A 10,443-nucleotide genomic window follows, 5' to 3' on the forward strand; every position below is an offset into this window, starting at 1 on the left:
TTGTTCTGTTGTAGTGACTGTATCAAAGGCAACTCTGTTTTAAAGTATTATTCCATTATCTCTACCTCAGTGTTTGATATAGTTAGACCTAAAGCTTTATCATTTGTAGATTTACAGCATGGAGGCAAGAGGAAACACTGTGATTAAAACATTATGAATTTAATGTCTAATAACGAGGAGAAACACATGGACTTCTCCTACAACTATGAAAATATTTGGTGATAAAAAGGCAGTAGTGTAAGTTCCTGCCCAGTTGGATGGTAGATAGGCCAGGACATTAAGTAATCATGCATACTAACAATTTTTTCACCTTCTTGGCTTTAGCTACTTTTGAAATGGAAGATATAATAAACAATTATAATTTGATAAAATACCTTCTAGTCTGAACAGTTCTGTTTGAACTGTTCAGCTCTCTATGATCCCTTGTAACCAAGATGAGTTTTGTTCCAGTAAGACAATCTATGCTGTCAGTGTAAGATATTCTGGTTGGTCTGTTCCCACATGGAAGAAGGGTAAAGGCTCAGGTAGACATTTGTGCCAGTAACACCTCATTTGGGAAAATGTCAGCTGAAGAAGTTTAGAAGTAGCTCTTAAGCAACGCTTACTTTGAATCCATTAGGTCCACAAAGCTAATTCAGTTGGATAAATAAGTACTTGAAAAAGCCATCACCTTTGGACCTATCTATAAATAATTGACAGTACGATCAAATTCCAAATAAAAAGACTTAAGATAGTCATTGACAAAAAAAATTTGCAAATGTGAGCAATCGACTGATCAATATAATTTTTTCCACTATTCACAGAATTTTAGGGAAATAAGATCGATAGCATTGTTAGGAACAATAAGGTTTCCTTGTTACAGGTAGGCACCCATAGATATAAGCCTGTATAAAGATTGCATCATTAACTACTTAAATTTAGGATACTACATGCTTCAGCAGTACGTATACTCATATTACACTACAGAGGTTAACATGGCACTTGCACAAGGATAATATGAAAATTTGAGAAGTATTCCATATTTTTCACTCTTCAGATGCAAGAAATGAAAAACAGTTATTAAAAAGTTGATTACAAAATTACAAGTGTAACAATACAAGTAATTCATATAATTCAATTTAGTTTGATATCAGTGTATTAAATCTTCACCTCAGAAAGGCTTTTACATACCATAAACTTTACAAAACTTTTCAAATTAGACAACATTGTCATTTTATCCCAAAGAAAAATAATATTAAGACCTAGAAAAAAAAAGGAATCAAACTGTTTCTATATGGAATGCAATCGGAAAGGACACATTAATGACCCTATATATTATAAAATAATGTAGAATTCAAAGTATATCTAGGAGACAATAAAATAAATTATGAACATTATGCAAACATAGAATATAGAATATTTTAAAATATATTTTTTCAGACAAGCACCAGAAATCTTGTAGTTCCTGTACTACTCATTTCAACAGGTAAGTTAAAATTATTTCTGATTAAAAAATCACAAACACTGAAGAAATCATTATACATGAATACAAAAACTATTGAATACTTTTTGACATCCAATGCAGGCAATTCGCTTGGAAGAATTCCGCAGAATCCATGAAATTTTACAGTAAAATATTGGTGTTGCCGGGCACTGGTGGCTCATGCCTATAATCCTAGCTACACAGGAGACTGAGATCTGAGGATCATGGTTCAAAGCCAGCCTGAGAAGGAAAGTCTATGCTACTCTAATCTCCAATAAACCACTAGAAAACTGGAAGTGGAGCTGTGGCTCAAGTGGTAGACTCCTCACCTTGAGTTGAAGAGCACAGGGATACCTCCCAGGCCCAGAGTTCAAGCCCCATGACCGACCAAAAAGAAAAAGATATTCCTCATATTTGGATTGTGAAAATATTTTGTAGGGACATAAAAGATGGACTCGCATTTTTGAAATTTAAGAAACTTAACCCGACCATTAGTATTTAGGTGAACAATTTGTACAGCCTTCCACAACTTCATAGACGTAGTGATACATAGTTATCCTTTTGGCAATATCAAATGCAGTTTCTTCTATGTTGTTCTTCAGGCCTGGTTGTATATAATGGTTCAACAGAAGGAGATCCAGCGTATCTTTTCTATCTCAATTCTCAGCAGCAAGATATAAGGGGGTCAAGAGGCCTTTAGTTTGGGCATTGGTATCTGTATCGTGATGAAATAAGAAATAAACCATTCTGGTATTATTCCACGTATATACACTGTGCAGGGGTGTTCAGTCATCTACAGTTATTGCATGTGCCGCTTGAGACACCAACTCACTGACAATGTCCACTGTAGGCTTCTAGATGAAGTGGCGTATACTCATCGTCATCCCTACTATTCACGAGTGGCCTTTTGGGAAAGAAGTCTCCGCACTGTAGTAAGCTGAATATTTTTGGCAGCCCAATGAAGAAATTTGCTGGGATCCTTCTCCATTGCATTTGCAATTGATACCATTCCTTACTTTTTCATCTTTTTCCTCATATTCCTAAGAATTGCCTAACCAGATACTTTGAGTGCCCGTGGGAATGAGGTGTCCATGTATTTCCTAATAGTTCACATTGGTTTTACTGGTCAGAAATATCCGGTGAATTTTCTGCATCTGTTTATTCACCATGATTTATTTTCTATTTTTCCGATTTTCCAATTCGAAATTATTCTAATTGGAGAGTAAGGAATTGATGGAGAGCAGAGGAAAGATGTTCCTCCGTATTCAAATGTACACACTGAAAATGAGAACCAGTGATGTCTTCATGTGCAGCTTATTCTAAGAATGAGAAAATAGGAAATAATGCCTTCTATATAAATGATTTGGAAAATGGCAGAGCAAAAAATGAAATGATGCAACCAAAAATATAAAAGCAAAACAAATTAGGATAATTATGGGCAATCATATTATCCATGAGAACCTAGAAAGGGAGAGAGAAAGAGACAGATGTGCAATGACCTAGCTAGCCACGGGTGTCCGGCTTAGTTACCTCTTTTCTAACAAAGATAAAGTGAAATATTATTAAGTGTGCACAATAAGTTGGGAAATTTTACTAGAATTAGTAGACTGAGTGATGGTATTTAGTTATAAAATAGAATGAGGTTATTTGATATGGTGGGAATGGAACGCAGGCTAACACTTACCATGTGTGCAATATTGTACTAGTAATTCCAACTCTGAAGACTTAAATAACATAATCTTAGAATTAAAAATAGAGGTAGTTCCACTTTATGGGATTATTGTTAGGATTAAATTAGATACCAAAGGAAAAGTACTTGGAAAAACAATCAGAGTTTGATACTTTCTACCTGTTATTTTATCATGTGATATATTCTAATATTTTTACTGTGATTTTTATATTGTGTCTATTTAGGATATGCAAAGTGATGTATTGAAATTCATTGCGTTGTTCAATTTTCTGTCAGTGAGAAAATACCTGCAAAGACAATTTCTGAGAAGGAAATTATCATATTGCCTCATGGTTTAAGATCAGATGTCTCCATTTTTTAAATTATATTTTTATTAAATAGTTGCACGAAGGGTTTTCCATTCAACGAATCAGTTTATAAGTACAATGGATCTTTACATAACTTTCTCACATCCTTCCAAACCTCACCCCACTTTCATTTTTTCTAGTTTCATGCTATCTGCATTGAATATTATAGCTTCACTCTCTACTTCCATAAGTCTCTTTATTTCTTCCATTTGTCTTCCCCTCACATTTTCCAAGTGATAGTTTCCTGGTATTCATTTTGTTGGATTAAAAGTTCAATTTTATAAGAAATTACACCTTTTAAATACTCCTTTGCAAATAGCATGCTTTGATTAATACTGTTGTTTAACTTGCATAAAATTCTGGCTTCCAAATACGCATCCTTTGTATGTCGGGCTCTGACATCTTTTACTTAACATAATTTTATATCTATCCATTTCTTTGCAAATGCTGTAACAGTCTTTATAATGTATGGGTGCAATCCAATTGTGTATATGAGCAACACTTTCTCCAACCATCCTTCCGATAAAGGGCATCTGGGCTCCATAAGTTCTCGACGGTGGATTTTAGTTCTTGAACTAAGACTCAGAGATATCACCCAGACTCTTAGTTCAAGAACTAAAATCCACCCCAAAAAAGTATTTAATTTACACCTGTGGAAGTAAAGTATTTCCTTCACCCCAATACACATCCATTCATTTGCAAGGTAACTCTGTTATGTCTGGAGTAGCACATAATATTATCACTTAAGTAGAAAACATTGCAACGTGGGTAAACTCTATCTCTCTCATGAATTTTTCTCCACTCAAATATTCAAATCTTGCAATTATTCCCATTATTTAAAGTCATAGCTTTTTTTCTTTAATACCCATAATATTAGAGTTTGAAATGAGTGTCTTGTGTCTCCTAAATGGATGTTCTTACCACTTTGGCATGCCCCCAGCCCTAAAGTATCCTGATTACCTTTCAGATAGAATCTGGCTTCCTACTTGTGTATGATAGTGGGCTCAATCTACTTCATGTTATTCTTCCTGGAATTTAGAATAACAAGTGCCAGGCATTGTGTACAGTTCTTTCTGTCCAGTCTGAGCTTTAACCACTATCCTCACAACAGTAGACTCCCATGTAGTCAGGATTTTCATAAGCTTATCATAGCTATTTTTTAAAAATCTTTGCATTTCCTGCAGGTTCTTGAGCACTGAGTTAATTTGTGTTTTCATGGGTTGTTTTGTTTCTTTTGAATGTATGTGTTGAGTTGTTCCTCATTTTTCCTTTCGTTTGTTTCACTCAAGTTCTTACCAATAGTGCTGAGAAACCAATTTTTCTTTCTCAAGATAGTCAGGGTGAACATTATTTATTCCAATACAATTCCAGTAATATTTAAACACCTTCAGTTCGTTAACATTAAGAGATAGGACTGAGAGGTATTTTTGAGTTCCTGCCATGTTATCTACCTTATTGGGGGCTACGAAAACTGGGTTCTTCCTATGGTTCTTGGATTCTCAGTTTGCGTGCAGTTTCTTGGCCTTTATTGCGGTCTTGTTGGTTTTCTATGTGTAGGACATCTTTAAGAATCTTTTGTAGGGCTGGTTTGGTGGAGATGTATTGTTTCAATTTTTCTTTGCTATGGAAGGTTTTTATTTGGCCTTCAGTTATGAAGGAGTGTTTAGCTGGGTACAGTATTCTTGGTTGATAGTTGTTTGTTTTTAGGGCATGGCATACAGGCATACATCATTCCAGGCTCTTCTTGCTTTGATTGTCTCTGCTGAGAAATCTGAGGTGATTCTAATTGGTTTCCCTTTATAAGTGATTACACTTTTCTCTCTGACAGCTTTAAGGATCTTTTCCTTGTTCTGAGTTGATCCTGTGTGGATTATAATGTGGCGGTGGGATGTCCTATTCTGGTCTGGTCTATTTGTGGTTCTAAAGGCTTCTTGTATCTGGACACGCCTATCTTTTTGCATGTTTGGGAAGTTCTCCGCTAGGATCCTGTTAAACAAATTTCCTAGACCATTAACTTCTGTTTCTAGGTGCTCCTCTACACCCATTATCCTTAGATTAGGCCTTCTGATGGTGTCTTCCAGGTGTTGGATAGATCTATCATATTTCTTGGACTTGTCTTGGATGGTTGTATGTTCTTTCTCTATAATATCTAGGCTGTCTTCAATCCCTGAGATTCGATCTTCTGCATGGTCTAACCTGCTGTCAAGACTCTCTACTTTGTTTTTTATCTCTTTTCCTTCTAGTTGGTCAGCTTTGATGGCTTCCAGTTCTTTGTTGAAGCTCTGTTTTAGGTCTTGTATGAATTTCTTTACTTCCTTAATTTGGTGTTCAGTGTTTGTCCTCAAATTGCTTAGTTGATTGGTTATGGTTTCTTTGGGCTCCCATTCCTTCTGTTGGGTTCCATTCAGCATTCCCTTTGTGGTCTCCCTGACTTCCTTCAGCTCTTTGTTAATGGATTCCATGAATGCCTTTAGTGATCTTTGTGTGTTCTCTACCTGGTCTCTCAATTCCTGTATTACTCTTTGATTAGCTTCCTCCCATTCGTGGGATTCCTGCAGATCTCTTTGAGTGTTCTCAGCCTGCTCACGCCATTCCTCCCTTTCTCTTTGAGTATTCTCAAGTTGTTCACGCAAATCCTGTATCAGTTTTTGAGTAGCTTCCTCACGCTTATGATATTCCTGTATAAACTTCTGGGATGCCTCCTCTCTCTCCCTATCACGCTCATACAGAGTCCTTTGTAGGTTGTCAAACTTTTCATTTATCATGTTTGCCAGCAGTGTTTGTAGAGCTGTTTGGGAACTCTCCTCTGGATTATTCATTATCTGTTCTAACCCCTGATTATCAAGATTGGGAATTGAGATATCCGAATTTGCCATTTTTCTTGTGTTTTTCCGGCTTACTCGGCCCATTTGAGATGAAGATAGCACCAGTTTTGTGCTAGAACACTATCTTAAGGCAACCATCAACCAAAGTTTGCATTTGTACAGTCAATAGTCTACAGATACAATCTAGTTCAACAGATACATCTAATCGACATCAAACAACTATATGTTAACGGACTTCGAACCGCAGAGAAGAATTTGGAAAACCAGAAATTATTAGGGTTAGGGAGAGATGTGGGTAAAAAATAGGAATAGATTGGTGTGGGGAGGCACAGGGAGAGTTAACTATGTCCTAATCACAATGTAGGAAATAGGTTGGGTAGGATGCAAGTAGAGAGAGAAAAAGAAGAAAGGGAAAGGGGAATGAAAAGAGACCAGAAAAAAAAAAGAAATGTAAAAATTAATGTTATTTTAGAGATTAAAAGACCATCTATTTATAGAGGAATATGAATATGTTGAGAGAAAGGGAGGGACATAGAGGAGATGAGAAAAACTTTAAAAAAATGCTTAAAATATTATATAGGTATAAAGAGGTAGTACTGCTATTAATGAATTTAAGTCTCAGAGGTTTTGAATTGAGTAATAAGTTTGTGGATTAAGTGTGTACACAATGGGGGATAGGGTCTACTGGTTAACAACGGGTTTATCTGAGGATGTGCAGTACAAGAGTTAAGTCACATAAAGAAGAACAAAGAGGAAAAGATGGAAAGGATAGGAAAGTGAGAAGAAAAGATCAGAAGTTCAGTAGAGCTAGACAAAAAAAAAAGATAATTAAGAATGAAAGAAAAAGAGAAAGAAGACAAGAAAAGAAAGGAAAACACACATTCACGTATTCCTAAAATAAAAATTATAAGAGGAGAAAAAAAAAAGTTAATGGAAAACAATTATTTTTTCAGAAGAGGCAAAAATTAAAGATTAATAAAAGTTTTAGAAAAGCAAAAAAAATTTTTTTATATATATAAGGTAACAAAAAACGAAAAAAAAACAAAACAAAAAAAAGAAAAAAAGAAAAGAAGAAGAAGAAGAAAAAAAAGTTCTTTGATTTTTTTTTTTTTTGGGAGGGGTGGGAAGAGTCCTGTATCTCCCTTTTGTCTGTAACCAGAGTCTGGTTGGAGTCTCTGGTCAGCTTGAGGTCCTGTGGCTTGATTGGTTTCTTAAGTCAGTTTGTTGGAACAGGCAGAAAAATGCTCTGCTTTACCCAAGATTTTGAGATCCCCCTCCCAGGTTAGTTTACTGGGAGGGTGATCTGCTTTGAGAATCACAAAAGAGGGGGATGCAGTGATGAGGCTATGTTCTGGGTAGAGGTGAGGCCTTTCAACAAACAGTAGCTTTTCCTTGGGGCTATTTTGTGAAAAAAACTCACAGCACTCAGCCTGGAGCCATTCTCAGGGTTTCTGTTTTTCAATTGATTGTAGTGGCTGCTAGAGGGAGGGGCAGCCTCTGGCTCTGGTTACCCAGTGAGGAGAGCCACTCCAATGGCTGGCGCCTGAGCTGGGTGACTTTTCCCTGGATGGAACTGAGTCTGTGAGGTCACTTGTGACCTGCTAAATGACTAGTTTTATTCCAAGGCCTGAGCTGGAGCTAGCCACTCCTCCGAGCTTTGTCGGTATCCAAGATGGAGATCACCGGTGCTGGGGGGGAGGGGCGGCCTTCCCTCCTCTGCTCCCAGAGAAGGAGTGAGGAAGTCGGGCTTCTACTCACGCCGAGTCTTGGATCCCGGGTCGACTCTGGTCTGCAAAGTGCAGGATGAAGTTGTCCGCTCCTTGTTGGTTCTTGCTGGTGTTGAGTAGACTGCGCTCGTCCGCTGCGTCTGGCTCCTTCGTCCCAGACTGTGTCTCAGGTGTGCCCCCGCGGCGGTGGTCGCTGCCGCGACCCTGCTGCCGCCGCAGCAGCTGCTGTCAGGCGCTCAGATGTGTCTGCTTGGCTTCCCCTCTCTTTACTAACTCTCTGTCCTGTGATGGCACACTTGGTGTGATTCTCTGGCTTGGGACTGTTCACTGGAACTCTGAAACTGTTTTCTATGCAAGAGCTTGTTCAGATTCCAGCTTCTCCTCCGCCATCTTCCTGGAACTCTCTTCTCTCTCTCCTATCATTCTTTCCGTTCCATTTCCCTCTGTGAGATTAGGACTTGGTTAATTTCATTCTCCTTTAACCTTTCCATATTCCTCTAACCCTATTTTTCCCCAGCATTCTCCCTAAACATAATAATTCCTGGTGTGTCAAATTCTTCTTTGCTATTCTTAGCCCATTAATACATAGTTGTTTAATGTTGAATAGACTGTATCTGTTGAACTAGATTGTATCTACAGACTTTTGGCTATGTAATTACAGGACTTTGGTTGATGCTTTCCGTAAAATGGTGGTCTCGAACAAAACTGGCAATACTTTCATCCCAAATGGGCAGAACAAGCCCGAAAAACACATGGAAAATGACAAGTCCAGGTATCTCAATTCCCACTCAAGATAATGAGGTGACAGAACAGATAATGAATAATCCAGAGAGTTCTCAAAAAGCTCTACAAATACTACTGTTAAACATGGTGAATGAAAGATTGAAACCCTGCAAAGGACTCAGTGTGAGCGTGATAGGGAGAGAGAGGAGGCAAACCAAAGATCAAAACAGGAAACTCATGGGCTTGAGGAAGCTACTCAAAGATTGATACTGGAATTGCATGAGCAGGTTGAGAACACTCAAAGAGAAATAAAGGAATTCGTGAGCAGGCTGAGATCAGCCAAAGTGAACTACAGAAGTTGCATGAACGTGAGAAATCTAATCAAAGAGTAATACAAGAATTGCAAGAGAGGGATGAGAATAGACAAAGGTCAATAGAGACATTAAGGGAATCCATAAAGAGACACTTGAAAGGAATCAGGGAGACCACAAAGGGAATGCTCAATGGAGCCCAACAGAAGGAATCGGAGTCCAAGGAATCCATAACGAATCAACTAAGTGATTTGAGAATAAACACTGAACACCACATGAAGGAAGTAAAGAATTTCATACAATATCTAAAACAAAGCTCCAACAAAGAATTTGAAGCCATAAAAGCTGACCAATTAGAAGGAAAAGAAATGAAAAATAAAGTAGAAAGTCATGACAGTAGGTTAGAACATGCAGAAAATTGAATCTCCGGCATTAAAGAGAGCCTAGGTATTATAGAGACAAATTCAAGAAATAAGATAGATCTATTCAACACTTGGAAGACACCATCAGAAGGCCTTATATAAGGGAAAGGTGTGTAGAGGAGCACATAGAGACAGAAGTTAATTTTCTACAAAATTTGTTTAACAGGATCCCAGCAGAGAACTTCCCAACACGCAAAAAGATAGGCATATTCAGATACAAGAAGCTTTTAGAACTCCACATAGACGAGACAAGAACAGGACAGCCCATCGTCACATTATAATCCACACAGGATCAATTCAGACCAAGGAAAAGATCCTTAAAGCTGTCAAGGAGAAAAGATCAGCCAATTATAAAGGAAAACCAATTAGAACCACCTCAAATTTCTCAACAGAGACAATTAAAGCAAGAAGAGCATGGAATGATGTATGTCATGCCCTAAAAACAAACAACTATCAACCAAGAATAGTTTCCCCAGCTAAACACTCCTTCATAATGGAAGGTCAAATAAAAATCTTCCATAGGAAAGAAAAACAAACAATATATCTCCACCAAATCAGCTCTACAAAAGATACTTAAAGATGTCCTACATAGAGAAAACCAACTAGACCACAATAAAGATCAAGAAACCACACCCAAACAAAATCGAAGAACCATAGGAAGAACCCAGTAGGCGTAGCCCCCAGAAGTTGGATAAAATGGCAGGAACATGCAAATACGGCTTACTCCTATCTCTCAATATTAACGGATGTAACTCTCCAATTAAGCGACATAGACTGTCTAGTTGGTTTAAAATGCAAGATTCTTCTATCTGCTACCTTCAGGAATCACAACTTGCCCATAAAAAACAAAAACATTTTGAAAGTGAAAGGCTGGAACAAAATCTACCAAGCAAACGGCCCCCATAAACAGGCAGGAGTTGCAATCCTAATATCAGA

At 37.6% G+C, this 10,443-nt stretch overlaps 1 pseudogene; it reads left to right on the forward strand.

Moving 5' to 3' along the window:
• Positions 1 to 929: 929 nt before the first annotated feature.
• On the forward strand, positions 930 to 1,026 carry LOC122098716 (annotated as a pseudogene).
• Positions 1,027 to 10,443: the final 9,417 nt, after the last annotated feature.

Source organism: Dipodomys spectabilis, unplaced genomic scaffold (genome assembly GCF_019054845.1).
Source record: "Dipodomys spectabilis isolate Male_0828 unplaced genomic scaffold, ASM1905484v1 ptg000487l, whole genome shotgun sequence".
Lineage (NCBI taxonomy): Eukaryota > Metazoa > Chordata > Mammalia > Rodentia > Heteromyidae > Dipodomys > Dipodomys spectabilis.